Source organism: Anser cygnoides, chromosome 2 (assembly GCF_040182565.1).
Source record: "Anser cygnoides isolate HZ-2024a breed goose chromosome 2, Taihu_goose_T2T_genome, whole genome shotgun sequence".
Lineage (NCBI taxonomy): Eukaryota > Metazoa > Chordata > Aves > Anseriformes > Anatidae > Anser > Anser cygnoides.
In genome coordinates this window covers 76,990,722-77,018,431 of record NC_089874.1, presented here as the reverse complement: position 1 = coordinate 77,018,431, position 27,710 = coordinate 76,990,722, and the positions used below count along the sequence as shown (strand labels likewise).

Here is a 27,710-nt window from a genome sequence, read left to right as displayed (position 1 = left end):
CTGCTTATTTATGAGCTGAATTTAAATGCATGATTGTCAGGGAGGTCTTGACAAGGAAGAAATTTCTTCATGATAGCAAAAGAATTCCCTTAACCACTGCAGGAAACATAGTGGGAGTACTGCAAGACTGCTGTACGTCACGGAACAGAGTTACACATCATCTTACAGAACTGCGGGGTTTCATAACTTGTCTGTAGCTCTGATTTCTTGTTAGGGTAAAGCTTATTGCTCACAGTGGGACCAGTCTCTTCGAAGAGTCCTATGCAGTTGCACACAAAAATGAAGCAGACAAGAAGCACATCAACTTTCAACAGCAGTCCTGCTCAACAACCTTGCTGCACTTGCATCTCAATAGGACAGGAATTAGGCAGCCAGAGGGATCCAGAAGTTTCTGGTATCCCTAGGTACATATTCATTTTTGGAAATACCGTACACCATAAGGTTTTCAGAATAGTTGCATTTTTATTTTATTTTTTTCATAAAATGAAATCACACATTCAAATATAAACATTTCTTACAGAACAGAAACTGTACGCTTTAGCTAGCACTTCTTTATGCCAAACCTGCTTTTAAAAATGTTGAGAGAACCACCTCTGACATCAGTTTAATCTAATAACAATGCACAGAAATATTTTTAGGTTCACAAAGTTTTCATGAAACATGATTCGTTATTACTTATTGATAGAAAATACAACTGTTCATGTTGTATTTTGTCTCATGTATCTGATTTTTTTTTTTTTTTTGCTTTTATTAGTCATGGCACATGATCCAACACAGAGTTTTAATGTCAAGAGCACTTTGAGTTAGAACAGATTTTCTTTTCAGACACAGAGAACACAGACTTTCAGTTATATACCATAATGTTATGGATGAATTTCCTCTATAATATTTTAATCTGAGTAGAATTAGGTTTCCAGTGTTATGTTAGGAGTCCTAAGAGAAAATTTTAATAATTTGGAAAAGAGTAAAATATTTTCTTATATAGGAAAAAAAAAAAAAAAAACGAGGAATAGAGTACTTCTAAGAGAGATCCTCTATACAGCAAATCCGCAAATCCAAGGCAGCACCCATCTCCCCACACTTTTTTTTTTGCCACAGTTTTGTCACGTGAATTAAGTGAAATTAAGTGAATCAACATGTGAAAACATTTTAAATGTCTTTAATCGTTATTTTGACATACTGAAATAATTACATTTATTGAGTGCTATAAAATGGATATAGACTCTCAAAAATGTTTGTTCTTTAGTATGCTTATGCACGGAAACTGAATTCCATTGTAATATTCATATTTCTTCTGTGGGAATTAACAAATTACAAGAGAAATAATCAGAATATTTCTATTATTAATATTGCTAATATATAATATTTTTAATAATAAGCAAATTTATATAATTTAGCTTGCACCTTATACTTTGTATTTTATAAAAACGAATCTCAAACAGCAATGCGCCCCTGCAGAATAGTTTATCACTGTTGCTTTACAAGCAACAAGGAAAATATATCCTGTGATTTTGAATAAAAGCAAGAAGTTTAATACAGATAATGCTGATGACTATTTTCTAAATTAATGACAAAGACAGTGAAACTATTTCACTTATCTTTTCCACAAACACATGGGTGAAATGAGAGGGACTGAGGCTTCCTGTAGTTTTGGTGCATACAGAGGTTTTGCTTGGAGTCTTGTGAATCAGAAAAATGGACACAGGATTTGGATCCCACTGTCAGGAGGATGTTTAGATATATGATTTGTGTTCCTATCTGAGGAGTTACAAAAATCAGGATTTTGAGATGATTTACCACAGCTGGCAGGTGAATGTTCAATGAATTATGGAATAAAATATAAATCCTTTCTCATATTGATGAGCAATTACATGACAGGTACTGTCAAAGCAGAGCAAATATATTTTTTGCCTTTAAAGGCTGATTTTGTAGACCTATCCGTTTCTAAAGACATTTTGTGACAAAGTTTCAATGATTTTCATCATACAGATGCAATTTAAATGTTACCTGTGGTCTTCCAAAGATCCTTAGAACTATACTTTGTCTTCACTATCTTTAATTCTCAGAGATAGCTGCTTGTTTGTTTGCTTGATTGTAATAACTCAAAATACATTTTTGTCCAGATTTTCGTTGATCTCAATTATTTGGGTGGTTTTCTTAACTTACTTAATTCTCATTCAAATTATATAATTGTCAAGTAAGCAAAAGGCTTAACTAGTTCCATTCCTGTCTTTTTAAGATGTTCCTTTTTCAGTTCTGTGCTATTCACCAGGAACACAGGTAAATAAACAACTGCAAAAACATATCAATAGAACCTATTTCCATAAAACTTCCTGAAAAACCTTACCAAGTGCAAACACACTTGTTCCACATTTGCTGAGTTCAGTCACACAGTCCTAAAGGTTACTTGCTGTGTTACACAATTTCTATACTAGATATTTAAACAAAATTTATTCTCTGGATCCCTCACTTGGCAAAAGTAACTGTAAAATACTTTGATCATGAAAACTGGAGTGGTAACTCCTGTAACTTGCCCTGGGGTTTTTACTGCCGTGAAAGAAAGAAGGATCTACATTAAGTTTCTATGCATTTTAGAAGGATCTAGACTAACTAAGTTTCTATGCATTTTAAAATCATCTAAAAATTCACAATTGTTATCAAATGGTTGTTGTAAACATAACAAATCACACTGAGATGGCATCAGCTGTCTGTATGGGATTTTGTGCATGTATGTGAACTTGGTGCCTCTGTGCTGGCCAGAGGCCTTGAGAATTTGATTTGTTTTGACTCATTTACGGATTTAAGCTTTAAAATGTTGTCTAAAAATTTAACTGGAAACCAATGGAAAATCAATACAAGTAACAGTGCACAAGTTTTATGTGCTTTCTAAAAGGAACTAAACTTACCAAGCTGGTTTATTATTCTTCAGCTCTGATTTCCAGCTGGGTTGTCTTATGTAGTTTTTAATAGTATGTATCAATAGCCTGCAGTGACAAAGGCATGGATGGCTGTTCCTGGTCCCCAGCACTGTAATAGTATCTGTAAATAATGATTTGTAAGAACAAAGAAGAAGAAAAAGCTTTTGCAAAACGTTCATTTTTACTTCATTTCGTAAAGTGTTTTCAGACATGAATTTGGGGCAAATCAATAATCAGTTCAACTCTCCAAGCTAAAATCATGTCGTTAAAGGCAGGAATTCATCCATCCTGAACTGAGTCCTGTTATTAATGGATGACAGACACCAGACCAAAATGAGCTTTCTCACACTCACAAAACTAAACTGCTTTCTATTTCCCCTATGATAATATGTTGGGCCATGAAGCAACATGCACTACTGCATTTTAGAAGTCTCACTGGCTGCTGTAAGACTATGTACGATGAACTGACATTGACTGGTTATGTACAGGGAAGACAGACTTTTGACACATTTTATCATGTTAGAAAACATCTTCTGCTCCTGCTTTATCATGAAGGACAGGGAACTACAAAGATTAACAGCCTGAATTTGAATAGAGATTTTTTTTTGAGCTCTCAAGGCAGAAAGTTATATAAACCAGCTGGAGTTATCACCAGTGTACATGCAATTATAAATGAATCTATATCTTCTGCATCAGAAATGAGTGTGTATGAAGAACAAAGAATATTTTATCTGCTGCACCACGGCAGAGACTTAAAAGTGATAATAGAACTGTTATGGATATGTTATAACACTATATTCGTATACATATTTCTACTTTTTCCCCTCTTCTTTAACAAGAACAGTTTTATTCCCTACCTCAGAAATTAATGAATCCCTGAGAAAACTGTTTCTCAGTGAAAAACAAGCTCAAGCATATGCCAGAATGAGTTTCTAAGAGAGTAATGACACAGAGACCTTAAAAGCATACAAGAGAAACCAGTTTATAAAACAAAAAACAAAACAACACACAAAATCATCACTTAATTACATGTATCACCTTCACTTTTGGCTCTATGTTCTGAGGATGACTTAGTTTCCTCTACTCTCTGAAACAAGACAGTGGGTAATGCAGCCTTATCTCAGGTCAGCTCTCTTCATTAACTCTCAAAGGAATCTGGAGCAAGTTGGCAACTGGCTTAGTTATCACAGTTCAGCGTTTAAAGTTAAGCGGAGTAAGTCTAGGTTTCTGGGGCTATTTTTGAAGTTTCAGTTAGGGGGTAAAATGCACCACCCAAAAGAAATGCCCAAGTGTCTTCATCTCTTAAAATTCTCTATCTAGTTCCCTCAGCAGCATAACAGAAATAAATCCATTATTTTGCCTCTCAATTCTGTTTGAATTATTTTGTATTTCCTATGAGTCCATACTGCCCACTACCATACGTGTTGATCTGCCAGACTTGGTTCTACAGCAGTATCCATGAAAAGCATTTTTCTGATAGTTGTTCAATATCACAAATCTCTCTGAGACTGCTTCCCATTTCAAACTGAGAAAATAATACCTCCCTACCTAAGAGGAAGAAGAAAAATGTGTCAATTTTAAGGTAACAAAACTTTTGATGTGAGTGAGGATATAAAAGAACATAAACACGGGGATAACTGTGCTACTCCTCAGTCCTAGTATACTTTTTAAAACAATTTTTCTTTATTTTTTCTGGACCAGCAATCCCTATATTTCACTGTGAATTATAGATTCAATTCTGCAAACACAGAATTAAATTGAACTGAAAACAAGCCTTGCCCAATTTCAGAGGAATGTTATGGCTGTTTGAATTATCTGTTAGGAATTGTTTAATTACAAATGTAATTTTTCTCTGCTCTTACCACCTGCTCCCATAATTCATATAAACAAGCTCTGCTTTATTAAAGAACTTCCAGATAAATTTTTTTAGACAAAAAAGCAAAAAATTCCGTTTTAAGCCACAGTAATGCTGCTATTTTTAAAAGTAAATTTTCCCACAACATACACAGACTATACATCTCTGGGAATGAAAGCAAAATGTACATATGTATATACACACACATACTACTTGCTTTGATGAATCAAGAAAAGAGTATTACACAAACCTTATGGGCTTAATTCGGGCTGGTATAAATTAGTATATAGCTATACCAAAATACATTGTTCTAAAACAAATTTCACAATCTCAGATTTCATCCTACTGCCAAAATCTTAAACACCTTTGAAAAAAAAAATACATATATATATATTATCCTGAAGAAAGATACAAGGGCACAACTACAAAATGTTCTTGTTACACTGCAGTTTCTCTGAGAAGGAGCACTTCAGCTTTTATTATTTCTACAAGAATGAAAAAGAGGGTATGACCCTGCTTACGGTTTGCATTTCGATTCTCTAAGCTCTTTAATTAGACAATCTGGTCTTCTCTAAGTGTTATCTGAGTCATGTTTGTTTCACTTAAATGCTTAAATCTTTAATTGAAAAATGTTACCAATAGACAAACAGATAGCAAAATCATGCCTCTGCATTACTGTCATCTCCTTCAACATGCTTTCAATATGGTTTATGAATTTAGATGTGAAGGCCAATGGAGTCATAGAATATAAAGTGAAAATGTCTCAAATTTCAAAAACCATTCAGAAGCAGGTCCTCATCTTGGGAAGTAGGTCCCACAGTATTGGGAAGGAAAAAAAATTAATGCCTATGTGCAAGGTATACAGTTCTTTCAACTGTGCTGAATGATTATTTGTTAAATATGGATTTTTTCCTGTGTATTTTAGATATAAAGCCATTTATTTGGTTATATGGGGGGGAAGGAGAAGGAAGGGGACACTCAAAATAAACTACAATAATGCACTCTGTGAGTCTGAGAAAAAGGGGGATGGATGTTTAATATTTTCCCTTTCTTATCACAAAATTTTCCTTTGTTGATGGGATTTATTCACTGGAAAATAATCAACCTCTGACAAAATTGGTCAGTCCCTTATCTTTGGTATCTTAATCACCCAAGCTTTCATGGTACTCTTTTCACATATCTTTCTTTATCTTCGTATTTATTTCAGTCTTCCTTCTCCATTCTCATTATTTTACTGTAGTATATTATTGCTATATACTTTATTATATATTATCTTAACATTATACTCTTATCTATAAAAGTGATAAGCGTAAAATACTGTACCTCATTTCTTCTATACCTCTTTAGGTGACTTGGTCTAGTTTCTGTGCCAACTCCCACAACAATATTCACATCCTATACACCAATTATTTCCTCTTCCTCAATCTCATACCTATACTCTCTTTCTTTGACTGTCATGCTACAGTTTATTATATCAGTTCTATGCTGCCAAAAGACATAGTCCTTTTTTGATTTATGTTCAATACCAATAGAAATTTACTAAGAAACTGCCATATACTTTCCAAGAGGTATTGTCTCAATCTTCATCATCCAGCCTTGTACTTGAAAACTTGCTGACATGACATATAGTATTTATGGACAAGTATATTTATAGTGGTTTTAATTATTATTTGCAGACAAAGTGAATATGAGTGTTGGCACAACTTTAGATGGATTTTCATCACTATGAATATTAAGAAGAAATTCCACAATTAAGCTGTTATAAAACTAAACAGACAGTTCAGTAAATATCAAAAACTTTTTGCTTTTTAAAAACTTTTAGCAAAACTAACTCCAGCAATCTTCAGAAGGTGCCATGTTCTGTGGAATCAGAGCTCAATCACCATAGTGAGTTCTTTCAGACATAAAAAGAATATTCGGGCAAAAGGATTTATAAAAATTTATAAAAATGTCCAGAGGTGCAGAAGCATCTATTACAGCAATGACTCTTTTTTTCTTTTTTTTTTTTTTTAAATTAGAGGAAGTGATCACATTTAGAATTGTGGGTTGTGTTCTGTTCTTGCACATGCATATGAATTACGTTCATTTAAAGAACGGTTTGACAGGATTTATTTTATTTTAACACCATAACCTGCATTAACATTCAGAACATTAGAACTGCATAAATTTTTAAGGAGTTATGACTTTTCATTGGTTTCTGAGGTTCATTTCCTTTTTTATTTTGCTAACTGAAAAAGAATGGTTCTATTTTGGGTGCTGTTAATTAAATCAGTTCTTATGAACTGTAGTAATCATGTCAAAAATGCAATACTACTTCCAAACATCGCAATTCATGTGTGCCTCAACAGGTAGGCATTGAGAACTGTGCTTTCAGAAAATATTGCCATTTCAGGTCCCTAACCTCTTATAGTCTGCTTCTAAATCCCATCTTGAATTTCAGTTTCTGATTTCAGTGACAGCAGGTCTTAAATAAAGCATCATGTGCTGTAACTTTTTAACACTGCATTGTCATAAGGCAGGATTGTAAATACTAATTTCATTCAGGAAATTCCATCAACGTACCTACCAGTTTGTAATGTCATGCGTACATTTATTAGCCCCCTTCTTCCCCATTTAGATTTATTATATGCATGTTGTAGATGCAGTAGCAGTCTTCTGAGAGTAAAACCTTCTTACCCACAGTATAAATAGATTCTATCCTGTCTGTGTTTCTTTTGGTTTGTTGGTTGGTTGCATCTTAGTGATATGGTTTAGTGTAGGACTTGTTAGTGTTAGGACAGAGGTTGGACTAGATGATCTTGGAGGTCTCTTCCAACCTAGACGATTCTGTGATTCTGTGATTCTGTGATCAGGAGGGGGGTATTTGTTTTGATCTTAAGTAGTGCTTTCCTGAGAAGCAAACTGAAGAAGCTGGCTAGATAACATGTCCAGTAGGAGATTCTGTATACATCCCTATGTTAAACTGTTGGTCAGTGTCAAATCTCCATGAGGGGACTGATGTGGCTTATGAACTCAACACAAATAATGCAGTTGCATGCACAAAATAGTTTTCTGGAACCTTTTGTTGTATTTTAAATAGTTCCTCTTACTCCTGGAATGTTAAGACTTAAAAGTAACAGATAAATGTCTCTTTACTTGTGGCCACTAATCACTATGAAATCTTTATTTGGAAATTACAATGCTTAACACTTGTGCTCAGAATTAATATGTTTCTAGCACATAGCAAGCTGATTGCTCTCATTCAACAAGACACTAGGTGGAAACATGATTATATTCTTAGCTAAAGCATAGTTATAAAAAATCAGAAGGGGTCAATTCTCTGCCAGGTATCATTGCCATATAAACAGTATTAGAGATGTTAACTGTCTGCTGACACCATGAAATAAGCATCATAAAATAAACAAAACCCAGAAATCTTGGAATCTTTGGGTTTAGAGGAATCATCTTGTGGTTTGCTTTCTCTGTCCCTCAGCAGCTTGGAAAAGTCTTCTGAAGATCTTACTGTAGTTTTCACAAAACAATAGAACAGTTAAGGTTGGAAAGAATCTCTGGAGGTCACCTGGAGCAACACCCCCTGTTCAGAGGGGACTGCCTGTGTTCCAGTTTGCACCCAGTGCCTCTTTTCCTGGCACCGGGCACCAATGAAAAGAGCCCGGCTCCGTCTTTTTTGCACCCTCCCTTCAGGGATATACACACATCATGAGATCGCTCCTGAGCCTTATCTTCTCCAGGTTGAATTAGTTTTATTGCCAAACTAAGTAACTGAAGAAAGCAATATGGATTTGGAGTTTTCCTACCATGATTAATATATGCTTTACCATTAGCATATATGTTAATTAAAGACAAATTAAACCAACACATTTTTAACTGTTTTTCTACCTTCATTCTTCATACCAACTGTGTCTTTAATTTAACTGCCAGACAAGAATCAGGGCAATCCAAAGATGGTCTCCCATTCTTCATGACATTCTTCTTAGTTTTACAAAGTAATGTCCTATCTTCTCCCTGTGTAAGAGTTTGGGAACTATAACCAAATTAAATAATATGTTAGTATTTCTCTCCCATATTTCACCGATCTGTTTGAATAGCATTTGGAGGTATCTTGCAGCTGATAAAGCTTACCTTTGGGTTTGTTCTAACTTAAAATAGGGATTTACCACTTAAAGAAAAGACTGAAGAATTATTATTATTTTTTTTTTATTATTATTTTTTCCCCTCCTTTGACCCCTTATTTCTATTAGTGTTTCTCAAACATAGCATTAAGGACATCATAATATCATACAAGGGTATAAGGTTCCAAGAGAATGTATTATCCTGCATCTAACAAAGATCTATGAGAGGTGGTAGTTCCAAGTAAACTTCCATATTTCAAAAAATTGACATTTAAGCACGAACTGTAGTTATACGAAAAAGTAGAAGATGAAAATTCTGCTATTTGCCCTGTGTAGATGGAGGCCTGTAACCACAAAGAAAGTTTTCATTCAGTTCTGCTCAACATTTAAGCCAGTCATTATTCATTTTATTATTAACACTTTAGATTATGATAATTAACTGTTTACTTAACTAATATTCCCAGGGTCATGTACTTAAGCTGAAGAATGTAGCACTCAACTATTCTTGATAGAAGAGGAAAGATTCATTCACCTCTGCTAGAACAAATAAGGTTTCTAAGTGAAAGATACTGAGAACACTAACATCTTAGAGGTGTGTAGATCTACAACCCCATAACAGAAGGTCCAATTCCATTTAACAGCTAACCTTCAGTCTGTGGTTATTGATTTGACTGCTGAGATGCACTGTTGCTTCAAGGATTAATCAGCCTTGTCCCAGCAATAACCTGGTCAACTCCACTTGAAATGGTGCTGAATAATGAAGAAAATCACAGCAAGGCATTCAGCAAAACTGGAAAGTGAAAAATGTAAAATCTACATGACTTTCACACTTACAGAATGCTTATCTAAACAAAAAAATTACACTTTTACTGGTGCATTAAGACATGAATTTAAAAAGGGAAGAATTTGTGTTACAAAGTAGTAATGTTAACATTTACTGCTTGTTCTATTTTTCATCAACTCACGTGATTTATTCCAAAGATAGAGCTTGGCATTGATTTTGAACTGAGTGTGAAAAGAAAAGAGGAAAGAAAACTTCCCCATACTGTCACAGTTCTGAAAAATCATTCTCATCTTAAATTGATAGGAGTGCTTCTTGACATCAACCTTAATTAATTCAAGAAATAAAACCTGAAAAGTTTCCTACGCCTTCTTTAGATTACTGGCTTTGGAATTTATTTTTAGCAAGTTATTATAGATAAATTGCATTTTATAAACATGAACTTGTTTTGAAAAAAAAAATATATAAATTTATAGTGTCAAAAGGCAACATTTATGACCATATGAGAACATTGGTTTCCAATAAAAAATGGAATTGGCAGTCTTCCACAACAATTTGGATGCAGCAAATAATTTTCCAAATAAAGTAAAAACAGATAACTGGCATGCTGTGGGTGGGTGAGGGAGGCACACACTCCCACAATATCTCAAATTGATCCAGCTGGGAGTTAGTAAACAGATAAATGTGCCAAAGTTATCTAAACAGCTGTGGAACAGGAATTTAGCTGCACAGCAAATGTTTTCCTCAAGACATTGTGGGAGTCATGGATGAGACAAAGTATACTGGCAGCAGACACATGCTGAGCACTGAGACTCACACCAGCTGCCCTGGGAAATGACTCCCTGCAACCATGTCCTTTTGTAAACCAGGGAAACAAAAAAGACTGTGCAATCATTGAGTGGGATGAAACATTGCATACATCACCACATATGAGATGAAGAATCATCTTAATGCAACTGGCCTACCTTTCAGGAGAAAATTAAATTTCATGTTGCATAGAAACAGTCTTCTGAATTTCATTCTTCCCCAAACTTGGGTGTGTTTGGGTGGGACAGAAGGGAGGCTGTTTATTATTAACCACATCGTAATCTTTGCTGTTCATCTGAGGATCCACTTCTCACAGAAAGTTGGGATTAAAATGGTGGTGATTTTAAGCATGCTAAAATATTGTATGTTATGAACAGAGTGGTATACATAGTCCTCTTTTTTTTCTGGTAACAACTAAGATTTAACTTTCTAGCATAAGCAAGTTAGTAAAATTTCACAGACCTTGAACTGGTCCATTTCCAATGTATTTTCAGACTTATCCCCACTTTACAGCCTTTGTCAAATCAAATCTTTCAGCAGGTTGACTGATTTATTATCTTATTTTCACATAATGGACATACTTTATTTTCATGAGATATGAAGCAGCATTGGTGAGGCTGCAGTGGAGTACAGTGGTGGAGTGGTGGAATACAGTGTCCAGGTCTGGGTCCCCCAGTACAAGAGAGACATGGACATATTGGAATGAGTCCAAAAGAGCGCTACCATCAAGAGATTGGAGCATCTCTCCTATGAAGAAAGACTGAAGGACCTGGGACCCTTCAGTGTGGAGAAGAGGAGGCTCAGGGGCGATCTCATCAATGAGTGTAAATCCCTGAAGGGAGGGTGCAAAGAAGATGGAGCCAGGCTCTTTTCAGTGGTGCCCGATGCCAGGACAAGAGGCACTGGGTGCAAACTGGAACATAGGCAGTTCCCTCTAAACTTCAGGAAATCCTTTTTACTGTGAGGGTAACGGAGCACTGGCACAGGTTGCCCTGAGAGGTTGTGGACTCTTCCTCAATGGAGATCTTCAAAGGCCATCTGGACATGGTCCTTTGCAGCCTGCTGTAGGCATCCCTGCTTGAGTGGCGGGATCGGAATAGATGACCTCCAGAGGTCCCTTCCAGCCTTAACTGTTCTATGATACTATGAGTCTGTGATATGGCATTTTTATTAGTTTAATTCATATCACGTATTTAAAATACATGGCTTAATTTTCTCCCCATCTTTGATTTCCATTTTTCTACATTGAATTTAGACAATATGCAACGCGGACTTTGTGTTAATTTGTGTTCGAATTTATGTATTTTTTTGTTTATCATTTATGATTAAGAATATCACTTAAAGTATACAGGCTATTATAAATTTGTTAATAAAATTAAATTCCACTTTTTACTCGAGTAAAATGGGAAATGTTTGTGGGTTTTGATTTTTTTATATTATTTTTCCCATAAAATATTTAAGTTATTTACTTAGGCCCACATTCTGACTATAGAATTAGTTCAGGCACAGGAAGGTATTTTGACTTCTATGGGAGGTGTAAACCACGCAGGAAAATTGCAATCATATTCTTTTACTGTGATTCATAGAGCAAGGCAAAGAACCATAGAATTATAAAGCCACTTCTTAAAGATTGCTGAAAGCACTAAAAAGAAGTTCATATGAAAAATGTATGAAGTATAAATCCTAAAACTATTCTATTTTCTAATCTCCTTTAGAGGAAATTTTGTCCTTTACAACAATATTCATGAGGCACCTAGAGACAACTAATCACAACACCTGTTTTAATGCCATTAAAAAACACCAAAGAAAATCTCAATTTTGAGAATATTTCAGTGCAGCATGTGTTATCTCTGGACTTCAATCATCATTTTGTTGTGAAGACAGATGTTGCCTGGAAAGATGTATTTAGAACTAGAAAAGTGCAAGAAAGAAACCTGGTTCTTCCCTATTCTCTCAGGACACAACTACTACAGGATAAAGGGAAGGGCTGCGTCACTGCCTCACTCCTTTCTCTTCCATCTACCAGCCAGCAATGCTGGGGCATCACTCAAAAGGCACTGTAATAGACAACATGAAAGTGGAGGTAGCAGCTGGCAGGTTGCATCTTGGAAGATGGACAAATCCAGAGTCAGCAAGATGGGGAAAAACAGAACCAGTGATTCCTCACTGCTTTGAGTTCAGCACTAAGCTGGACTAGCAATGGTCCAGCCGATTAACTGTGCAGTCACACTGACTACCAACAGTATAAATCATTTTCTTCATTCCCTCTGTTTTGACTTTTTTTTTTTATCCCCATCCTAAATCATCCAAAATCAGAATTAGCATGCTGAGGTGACTCTTTGTGGAAATTTTCTTAGGGCACCAATCTTCAATAGCATCTCTCTGGTGCACAAAACTGCCAGCTTGAAATTCCTAAGGTTTTTGTCTGTATGAATTTATGATGTTTCATAGAAATCTGTAGTTTCAACAATTACAGAGATGACAGCCTGAAGCCAAGCAAGGCTTTCCCTCATGCCTCAAACTTCAAGCTGAACATTTTATTCATGCAGACATAACTTGTTCTGAAAACTATTGTTCTGGTGCCACAAACAAAACCACATTTAATAGTGTTTTATAGATAATTTAGCAGGAAAGAGTTTATGGCACACATTCATTCTGAATTATTATTATTTTTTGCCAGAATAATGATGAATCTAGTTAGCTAGCTACCTTTGTGCTGTACTTTATAGCTGAGCAAAAGGATACCCCATATCCTTATTCATATAAAGGCCTTGATCAAGCTAAGTTTCAGGCGCCACCTTTTATTTTTAACATTGCTGCCCACGCCAGTTTTGTATTTTCCTGTCTTATTAAGGATAATGTAATAAAATGCTACTTTTGTACCTCACATTTTGCACCTCGTCTGAAGGCCACAATACACCAGATGACACCTTTAGTTGCAGTAAACTTCTGCAACATTTAGTGATGTATTTACATTAATTTACATCTACAGTAAATGATACAATTTACTAAGAATAACTAAACTGCCATTTAGGTAAGGAAGAGGCATTTAGCATTAGGATTTGCATAGTTCTGCCTGTAAAATCACTTCTGAAGGCAGAACTGTGCAAATAACTGGTTGTATTGAGCTGGCTACTGCACTGAGAAACACTGAAAAACAAAAAACAAAACAAAACAAAATAAAAAAAAACAGCATTGAGGGCAAACACATAAATAAAAAAAAAATATATTTCCTTACAAAAAAGACATCCTCCCTATTCCATCAAAACATAATTCTCAGTCAGAGTAAACATTCTGTACCAGAGCTAATGAATTGAAGGTTTTTGTTTGGGTTGGAGGCTTTGTTTTGAAACAGCAAGTTGAAACATCAAAATGAAGCACTCCAGGTTTTCCCCCCAACATACGCACCTCCTGATCTGTGTCTTCCTCCCCCACTCCTCATCACACACTGTTCAATGGAGCTGGCCAGAATTCACTCTGTGCATGTGTGCACTTTGTTCCAGACGAAATTCTCAGGCTGCAAAGGTAAGTGAAATGAATCAAGGTCAAACAATACAAAGGGAAAAACAAAAGAAAAGAGACTTTTCTTCCCCAATATGCCCATTTGTTATTACCCTATTGTTTTGTAGCTGTGACATTAAAGCCATTGCTGCTTTGAGTCCTTAAAGGTTATGGTCCTTTCCTTCCCTTTTCTTTTTCCTTCCCTTTCCTTTTTCCTTCTCTTCCCTTTCCTTTCCAGTGTTCTCTATTTCAAGCCTTCTGGGCCCACAACATATTTATTTTCTCCATTTAGGTTAACCAAATAAGTCTTCAGTCATCTTTCCTTTTCTTCACTACTGAAAATTGCAATGAGACCTTATTGCTTTGTGAATCTTTTCCATAAATCACTGAAAAGAGAATTTCACATTTTTGAGGACATTTATAGGTTCTTTGCAAGTTAAATTTCTAAATTTCAAGCAAAACCAAAATAACTTATTTTGCTTTGCTATGAACTTTTCTACCTCATCAGCTTTTCACAAAGCGCATCTGATAAAAGGATCAAATTACTTCAGGAGGAAAAATGAATAAAGACATTAAAATAAATTTACATGTTAACTCATTAGAAACTCACCCAGAGAGAAGTGAAGGAATTCTGAGAATGACAAAAGTAGAAAGTCCACATAGTTGACTTCTGTCTGATATACAATTTGTCTATGTTCAAAATTGTCACTGACTTACTTGATACCCCATACTATCATCTAATGTTACTTATGCTTGCCATCCTGTATCTCCAAGTAAAGGTGTTTTAGCATTGTCACATAGCACAGTACTCTGTTTGACATATCAGGTGAAAATTGCAGTCAGCATTTTTTCAGAACTAGAGGATCTACACATGTATTTTCTCCCTATCATGGTATGAAAGCAGTCCAAAAAGGCCCCCAGATCAAAACTTTAAAAACTTCCGTGTTTTCTACAGAAGTTGTTTTGAAAAACAATGGTACATTCTGATTTAGAGAATGGATGTAGTGAGTTTCACAAAGAATTTTAGGTGAATACTTCTGTTATTCATTCAATGCCCCTTTGTAAAACATCTGAACCACAGGGGAAAACAAAACAGAAGCAAAGTAAAACAAAACCCACAGCTCACATTAGCCAAACTATATACTCATTCCTCGTGCAAATATTTTAAAGACATATGACATTTTCTCTTTGCAACTGATAACTGAGAAATCTAATTTCATCACTTTCCATTGTGTCAGGATTTGAAACAATCAATTTCATCAAATCAATCTGATCTGATCCTCAGATTTCAATGGATAGACAGGGTCCTTAGCTTAGCCCTTCCAAGAATGAGATGGCTGAATTGCATGGCTAGTTAGACTCTGAGAGCACACTTTAATATTGACCTGATCACCTGGACCATTTTTCTGTTCAGAGTAATTTTTTCCTTCTTCAGGTCATCAAAAAACCCTTCTGTAGGCTAAATTTTGCTTAACCTCCAAATTGGCTGGAAAATAATCTCTCACAGCCTTATTTTCAACAGATGACACCATTGCACAAATAATCCTTTTCTCAGGTTGCTCAGTAACTTCAAAATTAGGAACCAGCAGGATACCGGACCCAGGCTCTGTCTTTTCTTTGTGAACTGACTAATGACACTGGCTAGACACTGAGCGAATCTCTACAGTATAGTAGATGTTTGCAGCCATAAAGTCTTTTCTGCTCCATAAGGGTTGATGTGAATCCACACAGCCCTTAGTACACACTGTCCTGAAATGACACTGCTGAGCCATTTGTGCACAGCAAGAAGTATGAATGTCTAAATGACAGTTTTTAAAAGTACAATGTCGTTTCATGACAATAGTCATTTCACTCCATACAAAAACAGCTCTCTCCAGTAGAAATACAAATAAAAGAAATGGATGGGAACTATTCAGAGGGGGAGGGGGGCTGCGAAATACTCACCTCCTTTTCCTCTTAGCTATGCAAAGCCACATTATTCCATCACAATAAAAATATGACGCTATTTACAATAACCATACATTCCTTATTTACAAAGCATTACATTTACAAGCATTTGTGTTTACAAACAACACTTCCCAATCTTTACTTTTTTTTTTTTTTCTCAAACAACATGCAGTTATTGATTATACTAGTAATAAATCCTGTAATTTAGTCTTTCCAAGAGGACAATTGTTTTGCCTGGTGCTATACAGGATTTATATAGGCAAGAATTCACTTCTGTGCATCCTCTTCACTATGATCATTGAAAATGATGCCATATTAAACATTTGCAACCTACATTTCCTTCTTGTCAGACATGCAATTCCTATCTTTCTCTTGTCAGTCATCAGATCAATATAATCTTGTCAGTACCCAGGCCTCCAAAATTTGTTGTTCTAGAATGAAGTTTCCTTAAATTAACTTTATACAACTACACCTGGAATTTATTCTTTGCAAGAAATTTATTGTTTGTATTCGCCTGGAAGAAAATACAAACTATATAAAGGAAATTTCTCTTAGCTGTGTTCTGCTTGCTGGTACAAACAGAGACTTTTAAAAGATTTATCTTAATAACGATGAATTTATAAAATGAAAAAAAAGTGGTTCCTGTTTTCAAAGTATAATACGATAAAGCTAAAGTATAAAACATATATGTTCTTGTTCAGCAACGTACACTGTGTTTGTGATTCAGCTTATTTTCTGTGGTAGTGGAGTCAGAATGTATTGAGTAATATCTATGGCTTCATCTTTCCCCAGTACGCATTTCCCTTTATTTGTTCTAGTAGGAGAACAAGTACTGGAAAAAAAAAAAAAAAAGAAAAAAAACCTAAAAAGTGTTCCGTTCCAAGGGTATAGTTGTCAACAAAGGTTCTTACTAAATGATATGTATTGGGTCTTCAAGAATGCCACAAAAAGCAAGGTTTTTGAAGGAAAACTACAGGTGTTTTGGTAGTGAATTGACTTTTCATTTTTGTAGACAGTAGCAACATGTCCAACTATGCAATGAGCATGCAAGTAAGTAACTATCAAGAGAAAAAAGGTCAATGTTAACTAAACTGTGTAACACCAGAGCATAAAATGCTGCAGAAAAAATGCAGAAGTTGAACTGCTGATGGAAAATAACACAGCCTTATAGATCATGAGTGACTGTGGCCAAAAGTGGTTGGTAACACCACAGAAAGGCCTTGCTCCACAGAAGAGACTGAAGTAGACTGAGCAAATGACAATGAAAGATTATATGGTTACAGATTTCTAATAATAAAAATGTAGTGGAACACTGCTAGACAGAGCTGGAAGATAATTTTATTTTTGAATACTTTTGCTGCAGGCACCTGTGGCAAATGATCTAATATCTTTCAGTTATTCCTGTCAGGGAATAATTTTCTATTTTTTTATCTTATTTTTGATATCCAGCTACTTATACCTGGTTTCATTCCTGCCTTTCCAGACTCAACATAACTAACAACCTTTACTGAACTTTGTTCCACTAGAAATATCATGCTTGTACTACTAGTGAATATCATTGACAGGATTGTAGTCTACATTGTTTAATATATGCTATAAAAATATATGCTAAAAAAAAAATTCTCACACTTTGAAAGAATCTAGCCACACCACAAAGACATTATGGCTGAATTGTATGAATGCATTTTTAAAGTATTTCTTACTGCATCATTGTAACATAATGGGGAAAAAACACTCATGCCATTTTCTATTTTTATTTTTTTTGTAAGTCAGAATCAGCTATGTCCATCACTGAAATTCCTCACATACTTACTTCCTGAGGAGAAGGAATTCCTGAAGGCATGAAGCTTGTGAAAGCTATCCCTATCCCTAAGCAGCAAATTCCCTCTCTATTTAATTCTCTCTAAAATGTATTTATTCTCTTCCAACTCTTTGTTTCTTCCATTAAAGAGAACCTTTTTTTTACTTCTTATGATTTATTATTATTCATTATTATTATTGCTGGAGATTCTCCGGCAGAAGTGAAAAATGAAATCAAAAGAGGCTGACGCACAAGTTGCATTCTGTAGCACAGACAGATATATAATTGTTATCTTTAAACAGCTGTAAGAGCTTCAGACGTCTAAGCTACTCATTCTGAACGTTATGGCTGTTGTTCCATCAGCATGATATAAAGACACTCAGTGGTTTCTCAGCAAGGTACTATATGTGATTTTCCATTAACTCTGTGCTTCCTTTTGTTTAAGTTAGAATTCTTGCCTACTGAAAGCACAAGAGTAAATGGAAACGATATCACACAGCTTTGCCGACCTTCCATAAGGAAGAAAGAAAAAAGGAAAAGAGACAGGGAATTGGAAAATATGCTGACATGCAAACTAGGTTTCATGATTCTTTTCTGCCTTCTGAAGAAAGCAAAAGCAAGATTAAGAGGCAATGCTCCCAGTATGAAGAAAAGTCATTAAGAACTTTATATTTATACATAAATATGAAGTATATAGTAAAGGATATTTATATATCTTTACATATATATTTTACTATACCTGTAAAGTATATTTATACATCCTTTATATGTCACAGGAGGAGGAAGGGGTGCAAGCAAATTTTTCAATAATTTATCATTAAAGGGATGACTTCCAGGGCAATTGTGGCCAGTGATGTTCTTTTTCATATAGATAGCCTTTTTCAACACAAGAGAATATGCTTATCTTGTGTAATTTGAGAGTTTCAAACAAAGGTTTAAACTGCTGTAATGGATATAATCTTTGATGAGATACTTAGAAAAAAGCACTATTGTTGCAGAACGTTACTCTAACAGCTGAGCTTTCTTCCATGCAGCCATTTTTTCACACCATTTTGTCATATCTAATATAGCAAGAACACTTGAATGCTTTTAACTACAGCACTAAGCTCACACTTGTCCTCTCATCCATATACATTAATTTGTTTCTGGGTTTATGCTTTCTCTCTTCTAAGTCTAGAAAGAAGACTGGTGAGAAGGATGCTGTGTCTCTGATGACTTTTGGTTATTTTTTGGCTGAAGCCTCTGATTCTGGCTGAGATTTTTTTATGAGCATAGTCGTGTGAGTTGAAGAGGGAAAGGAAGACAGCTTTTTAAGATTTTACTAGCAGGTTGCTAGTATTGTTAATATATTAAAAAAAAAAAAAAAGATGGTGCAAAAATTATGAGGTTATGATGGATGAGATCGGGAGCACAACAAAGATATGTGTATCTCCAAGGGGATTCAAGGGGATTCTAGGAAGTGTGAGGACATGTTTCTGCTGGATATCACTTGGAAATTGTGATAGACCATGAGCAGAAAGGCTTTGAACTAGCTAATTCTCATTGAACTATTTAAGCACCAGGATTATGACAATGTTGATCATTTTAAAAACAGTCTACATTTATGTATAGTATGTATGTTAATCCAGTACAGAATTCAGTTATCACCAGTCATATCTCAGCTGTGATTTTCTCTATTTCATTTTTGCCAGAAAGCTGCCAGGTGAAATTCACTAAAGAAACAAACTTCACAGTACTGAATTGTGAGGATTCCATTTTTAGAAATATAATTGTAGGTTCCTTAAATATGCACAGAGCATGCTGAGCCAAAGGCTCTTATCAGAGTGTTTTAGAAAATCACATCACCAAGGACACATAATAATGAAGGAACCCAGAGTCAGAACCAGCTGACAGTACTGGCAGAGTAAATCCAGAATTTACCTATTTAATTAACTGGAGTTTTTGTGCATTTACACCTTCTCATTCCAGCAGAATCTGGTACTGTAATAAACCCTAAAGTTGGGTTCTGTTTGTTTTAAACCTCATTGTACTTTTCTACCTGTGAAGAGCTAACTCATATCATTCATCCTGCATTTAAATTAGAACTGGCCTTGACTTCTCAAAGTTAAGCAGAATATTTGCCTAACTATCACAAAGCTGCCCTTTCTGACTGCACATAGAAATTATTGTTGGTGTTGATTTGCTTGGGAAGATAATAAATCCTAATGGAAGGTACTGCTTTGAAAATTTCAAAAAATGTAATTAACCTTTCATGCTCAATAACATGAAATAAAGTGTAAAAAGGTGCTATGAAGAAGGAATATAAAATACAGATACTTTTGTGGATGAGGAGGTCGTTGCTTGTCTCAGTCATTGTATATGAAAGCACACAGAGCACTGCTAATTAACACCTTGAGACTTCAAAAACAAAAGAGCAGAACAAGCTGGTTGTAAAATTGAATTTGTCTTCACCTTTTAAATGATAAAAAAGAGAGTTTCCAGATGAAAGCAGCATGGTATTGTCAATACAGCAGGTTTTTGGTATTTACAGAAGATTATAATTTTAAAATTCAATCTTGAATTGATACTGTTTTGCAAAACCACATTTTAAAGTCTGGCCACAGCTCAGAGAAGGTTCTACTAGAAAACCTTTCTGTGGACTTGACAGCTACAATATTAATATATTTCCTCTTGTGTCAGAAGCACCAAGACACCAAGACTGAAAGCAAGAAATATCTTGTATGTGGTAGATATGTGTACTGCAAAGCTTCCACTCCTGACAGATGCAAAGTACATACAGAATCACATCTGCAAACACAGGTAAAATATTGCTAGCCAGAAATGCAGCATGAAAAGGAAAGTATTCCTCCTACATGCACACACACATGCACATACACATAAACACATATGCTTCCCTCCACTAAACACTGTTCCGTTCATACAATGTACTTGATTTTTTTCCTCCATGTTTTCATAGCATCTGAAAAAAAGATTCTCTTGATAATCCTTCAGTGTCTTCCAAAACTACTTCTTTTTCTTGTGTTAGGAAATGGAAAAAAGCAACAAATTTCCAACCTTCAGTTTTCTACTTTTCTCAGTAGAATCTCTGATTTTTCTTCTGTCATGTCTCATGAACAAAAGCACTGGGAGCAAGGACACCAGTGTTTTTGAGGGTGGCATAGGAAAGAGACCTTGAGCCCTTAAAGTCTTACTTACACCATGCCTGTCAACTAGAAAAGGTGGCCTTATAGCTGACTGGTTAAACAGAGGCATATGGTCTATATGTGCAGTTAAGCAAAGGGACACACAGGCCTTGCACTCATTAAAGGGATGACTTTCTTGGGGGGAAAAAAAAAAAAAAAAGTGTTTAGGAAGTGTTTAGGAATGAATCTTGTAAGAGAAAAACATTGTGCATCTCCCTGGATAAACGACAGTAAAACAGGAAATGAAGGTAGGATGTATTTTTTTAAGGGCCAGAAGTCCCCCATGCCTCTCTTCATATTATTTATCCAAAAGACCTTAAAAAAAAAAACACTCATTAATTCAGCCAAACATAACATTTCTCTAAATATTAATGCATCATAATAATCATAGAATCATCTAGACTGGAAAAGACCTTCAAGATTATCAAGTTCAACCATCAACCTGATATACCGAGTCCCAACACTAAACCACATCCCTTAGTGCCACAAATGGATGATGGCATAGTTCATTGTGTGTATAGTTCATGTGAAATACTCCAGCACATGAGAGGATGTGCACAATCATGAATTTTCAAGCATTCATGAAAAAAAAAACAACACTGCATTTGAAATGACATCACCATATTATCACAAAACGCATACTGCCATTTCAGGATTAAAAACTTTTACATTTATGGGAAGAACTGTAAGGATAAAATCTGTAAGAAAATGAGCAAAGAATTGAGATAACACATTATTTGATACAGCTATATCTCTGAAAATTAAATTCCCTTCTTGTAAAAAGAAATTCTGGATAAATCTCAGATGAAACGCATAACAGAGCCCATTTTTTTTCCCCGTGGATATCTAACAGGAGCTAGTTTTCAAGTACCATATAATATTTTTTTATAAGTTTACAGAAATGTGTAGCATGTACTTTTAAAATTAAGAACAAATTACTTGAAGGCATACAGCACTCTTGAATCCAGCTTAAAATATCAGGGTCAATATTTTTTTTTCCTGTTTGATCCACTTAAAACCTCAAGAAATTCACAAAAATAAATGGAATGATTCCTAATTTACAAGATACAACTACAAAACAGAACTTTCACATAAATGATTTCAAATTACTTAAGCTTTCTGGAAAGCGGAACAGCTTTATACAAATGCAACTACAGCATAAAATTATGTAATTTGGTACTTTCCTGAGCATTTATTTCTGTATTACTTTATTTTAATTTGTAGAGATGCAGTTCCTCTGAATAAAGTCATAGTAATTCACTCTCGCTAGATATGTGGCTCATGAGCGACTTTCAGAAGAAACATTTGTTATAATGATTGATCACAAGATTATCGGTTTTCTCTTAGTAGCAAGAGCACTAAGATAGAACGTGCCAAGAAAACAAACTTCTTACAAAGAGCATGGATCCAAAACCCTCCTAACCAGTAAAGATGCATTAACTGCATTATGTCAATTTACAGCAAGACTAAGGAAGTTGAAGCACCCTCCACTAAGGGGTTGCTCCTGATCAAATGATAGTACAGAACAAAGCTGTGCCTACCTCACCATTGTGTACCCCATTTTAGAAATAAAAACAATCTAGCTTGTAGTTAACCACAGTCATGGTTAATGGAGTTAAATCCAGTTGAGGCCAGTCACTAATGGAGTCCCCCAGGGCTCAGTACTGGGGCCAGTTCTCTTTAATATCTTTATCAATGATCTGGATGAGGGGATCGAGTGCACCCTCAGTAAGTTTGCAGATGACACCAAGTTAGGTGCGTGTGTCGATCTGCTCGAGGGTAGGAAGGCTCTGCAGGAGGATCTGGATGGGCTGGACCGATGGGCTGAGGCCAGCTGTATGAAGTTCAACAAGGCCAAGTGCCGGGTCCTGCACCTGGGGCGTAACAACCCCAAGCAACACTACAGGCTGGGAGAAGAGTGGTTGGAAAGCTGCCTGGCAGAGAAGGACCTGGGAGTATTGGTTGATAGTCAGCTGAATATGAGCCAGCAGTGTGCCCAGGTGGCCAAGAAGGCCAACAGCATCCTGGCTTGTGTAAGAAGCAGTGTGGCCAGCAGGTCTAGGGAAGTGATTGTCCCCCTGTACTCGGCTCTGGTGAGGCCGCACCTCGAGTACTGTGTTCAGTTTTGGGCCCCTCGCTACAAGAAGGACATGGAGGTGCTTGAGAGAGTCCAGAGAAGGGCAACGAAGCTGGTGAGGGGTCTGGAGAACAAGTCTTACGAGGAGCGGCTGAGGGAGCTGGGATTGTTCAGCCTGGAGAAGAGGAGGCTCAGGCGCGACCTTATCACTCTGTACAGGTACCTTAAAGGAGGCTGTAGCGAGGTGAGGGTTGGTCTATTCTCCCACGTGCCTGGTGACAGGATGAGGGGGAATGGGCTAAAGTTGCGCCAGGGGAGGTTTAGGTTGGATGTTAGGAAGAGCTTCTTTACTGAAAGGGTTGTTAGGCATTGGAATGGGCTGCCCAGGGAGGTGGTTGAGTCACCATCCCTGGAGGTCTTTAAGAGACGTTTAGATGTAGAGCTTAGTGATATGGTTTAGTGGAGGACTTGTTAGTGTTAGGTCAGAGGTTGGACTAGGTGATCTTGGAGGTCTCTTCCAACCTAGACGATTCTGTGATTCTGTAAGCTTGCTCTGGGACTCAAATCAGTGCCGTCATACAATTTGCAGCTGTGTGACAGGTCCAGTGAACTAAAGAGGCACTATTACGTCTTTGGTCTACTGGGATTCTGGTGCCCAAAATAACAGATCTGCGAAGAACTGCACTGCACTGCTTTGTGCACACGCAACAGTTTGTCTGATGCTAGGTTGTCTCTGGCTGCACAGTACCTAGGACTCAATTTCTGTACCAAGGATATCAGTTTATCAATTCTCTAGGATACACTTACCTAGATGCCAAAAGTATACTCAAGCTCCTTATGGAAAACCAAATAGGTTTCCCACAAAGGTATATATTTAGGCTGTGTTTAATTAGTATCTTTTTTTTTTTTTTTAAATCTTCATAACTTAGCCACAGTCATGACAAAAGCAATGTGAGCTCCTAACGGAATCAATTTAGACACATGCATTTGCTGAGAATTGCTGGCTCTGCAATAAGGAGTTATTAATTTGGAGGTCTCTGAATTTATTTCAGAACTTATTGGTTTCTAACCACTAATAATTCAAGACTGTAATTGACTTTTCTCTGCCACACAAAGCTGCAGGACCACTTCAATGTACTTCAGCCAGACGATAAAGCTCAAGAATGAGCAAGCTATGCCCATCAAATAACTTCTCAAAGGCTCGTAAGGTTTATCTAAAGGTTCCTAGAAAATACAAGTTCAATTTATGTGGAAACAAATTTTCACTTGCATTTCCCAAGGTCAGTAAAACTATCTTTTCAGAATGTGATTGCAGAGAATAAATTCAATACTTTGAGCAACTTTCCATTATGCTTATTTGTATTTCAAAATTTGCATTCCACATTCCCAGCAAAAGAAGTGACAGGAAATATCAGAGGTTAAGGATGAAGTTAACTTCAAAATGGCAATTATGGTTATGAAAAGGAAGGTGTGAATCTGATTTGTAAGGGTCAAGTCATGATTTGTGTGGGCATTTCAAGTGACAGCTAAGGCTTTACACTGCTCCCACAGGAACACGCCATGTCACCTCATATTTAGGGCTTCTGGTAAGTCTGCAACCTAATATGAATTTTTTTCATACATTTAAAGCTGCTGTCTCCAATTTAATTTTGAAGAATATTAATATTTACAAACTGATTTCAAAAATCTTCAGAGGATGAAAATGTCAGCATTAATGAGCCTTCTTCAAGCACTGAGCGGAACAACTCATTTAAAAATTCTAAGGATCACAAACTTTGATGAGAAAGCAAGTTTATTTTCCAAGTTATTGCCTTATTAGCAGTTCACCGATACACAAGTTTGGCTTTTATTGTTTAATTCATATAAGTTGTAATGAAGTTGATACATGGTGCAATAACAGAACATGTTAAACCCCAAACCAGCCTCAGCAAATTCCTCCCACTAGAGGCAAGAAAATTCTTCTATGTCCAAGAGAAGTTGCAAATTCGTATCAGTTAGGCAGGGTTGTGCCTGGTCCATTAACATAATGCAAATAGGTAAGAATTTGGATATGTATCTTTCAACAACCTATGAATCGTCACCAAGGATTTTAGGAAGCATTTAAATCTTATGTCCCTAACTACACTGATTTTGACTGTTCTATCAGAGACTTCTGCTACTTGTCAGCACTAATCTGTTAATGTGCATGCAATGGTATTGAAAAGAATGATGCGATTTATACAGAAAATCTGTAAGTCATGGAAGATACCATTGCCATGCTAATCTGTACCCACCAATTTAAAGCATAAAATAGAAAATGTGAAATAAAACCTACTAGTTAATCAAGTAGTTCAGACTCATAGAAAATGAAGCATAGATTTTTACTTTTGGACTTTAGGCGTTTTCAGTTATTCTGTCCACTACTCCATGAACCTTTCCCACCAAGTCTTCACAATCTTGGGGATTTTTTTATTCTGTCAGACTGTAGTTTTCCCATGACTGCATTATCAAACTGTTAATAGTTTAAATAGCATACTAGAGTAACCTCTAGGGCAATGAACTTAATAAAAAATCATTGTAATTAAAATCGGAAAAAAAAAAAAGCATACTTGGAGAAAAAAAATGCAAAACTGCTATACAGTTCAGGACCAAACTGATTATCCTTTTGGAAACTCCTTTTCTCTGAGCAAGGTTAATCTAATTCTGAAAATCTTAATCTTAACATTAAAAAAAAAAAAAAAGTAACATTGCCATAGGCGTGTCATCACACTGGTTTCCCTAAGGAGATGCAATGAATTGCTAAATAGTTACTTTTCAGTCACTTGGAAATCTTCACACTTCATCAAGTTATAGTTATTTGCCCACTGAACAGAGAGTAAAGAGAAATCAATAATATGATCCTGCAACTATGACACCCAAAAAGACTTTGAAAGTTGAATAGTTTCAAATCAAATTAAAGGATTAGAGGTGTTAGAGGAACTAAAATGTCTTTATTGTTGTATCCCAAATTATCACTCAGGGGAGGGAGGGGGTGCTCCTTAAGAATCACTTTAGTGTAAACGCCTATGCTTTAGCAATAGTTGAAATATATGACATTTCAATACCATAGAAATAGTTTCTTATTTTTAACTACCTTTATCAAAGCAGACATTAGACCTTGCCCATATTTTATTTCCTTTCCATCACCTCTTAACAATGTTTTACACAGAACAAAGTCTTAGCCAGTTATTAGACTCAATATTTTCTTTTTGAGAATAATGCATTTATCCATATATCCTTATCTGATTTGCTTTTAGCAATGTAAAAGTGTTTCAATTTAAAGAAAAAGGACATTCTCCTTTGACACCTTTTTTTTTTTTTTTTTTTTTACTTTTTGGTTGAAATGGAAAAGCATACTTAAAACTACCAAATGGGCAACAGGGTGTTTTGGTTTATATATATATATGTTTTTTTGAATACTTTGGTGTTAGGAACTGTAAAAGACTTTGCTTTGCATGGATAGCTTGCATGTGCAAAAACAGGCAAACACCTATGCACTGTTAACTCTTTGAGTAATGCTCAGCTTGCATAATACTTATAAGCTTAGATTCTATGATAGAAGAACAGATTACAAAGTATTATACAAATGCTTTAGAAGGGCCTCCTGGTAATAGCTGGATGCTAAAATACCTCATATATATTTGTTTCTGTCTCTTCAAATAACATCCACACAGTACAAATGTCAGGAAAAAAGACTAGGGCAATGGATTGCTGGCAAAGGCCAACAGCAAACAGCTAATACCTTGGAAGAAGAAGAATGATGCTAATCCCTATCCTACACAACATATCAGAGCTCTTAAATGTAATTTCTTTCTTAACTACACCAGCATCTCAATTTAATGTGGAAACTTCCTTTTTAAAATATAGGAGAATGCAGAGATAATGGAAAGAGGAATAAGAGAGGAATGCTCAATATGGCTTTGAAAAGCAGCGGAGAGTTGGTAAATTGCTGAAAAAGAAGAGAGGAAAATGACCATAATATTGTGTCTCCCACAAGCATTACTGATGTTATGAATACATTGGCTTCTGGTAATCGCCCTCCAGGACGAATTTTTTTTTTTTTTTTTTTTTTTGTAACTGTTGGATAGGGATGAAGATCAACTCTTAGTTCCTTGTACTGGAACAAATTCCCTTTGTGACCATGAGTTAATGACAGATTGGTCGTGTCGTCATATGACTTCCGTAGAGAAAGAATTATACTCACAGCTTTTAGATCAAGTTTTTAATTTCTGCAAAGTTCACTTCCTACTTTTAAGGTCTCTGGCATTTCACTTTTCTCACATTTTATACAGTCTTTTCTCTTTACAATGCATCTACAGTAGGAATTGGTTCCTACTATAATGCAGAAGGACAAAGTAATGCAAAAAGAGAGCAATAATTGTTCAGACTCTCTACTGTAAGGTAGAGAGTAAGGTAAGCAAAAGATCTAACTTCCTAATAATTCTGTCCCTAAATCCTTGCATAAAGTCTGAAAGGGCCTTAATCCTATCACTTGTGTTCACAGAACAAGAGAGTTAAGAACAGGAAAAAAAAAAAAAAGTCCCTAATCTTTCCCTCAGATTTTGCATGTACTGCACTAAAGCAGAAATAAAACAGTGTTTATTCCAATAAATTGATTATACCCAGGAAAGCTGGCAGAAAAATGGGAAAAAAGAAATCTGTTATGAGAATTCAGTGTCATCTTTTTGATCTCCTGTTCTGATTCTCTCAA

The 27,710-nt window shown here is 35.7% G+C and overlaps 1 protein-coding gene across 17 annotated transcripts in view; it reads right to left on the bottom strand.

Annotated features, from left to right (window-relative positions):
- LOC106034895 (uncharacterized) overlaps positions 1-27,710 on the bottom strand; it is a 570,359-nt gene that overhangs the window by 57,783 nt on the left and 484,866 nt on the right. For all 17 annotated transcript variants that reach the window (XR_010829466.1, XR_010829470.1, XR_010829469.1 and 14 more), the window contains 2 exons: positions 13,882-13,990; positions 2,907-3,039 (listed from right to left, as the gene is read on the bottom strand). The gene's annotated coding sequence lies outside the window, so the exon portion shown is untranslated. The remainder of the gene's footprint in view (positions 1-2,906; positions 3,040-13,881; positions 13,991-27,710) is intronic.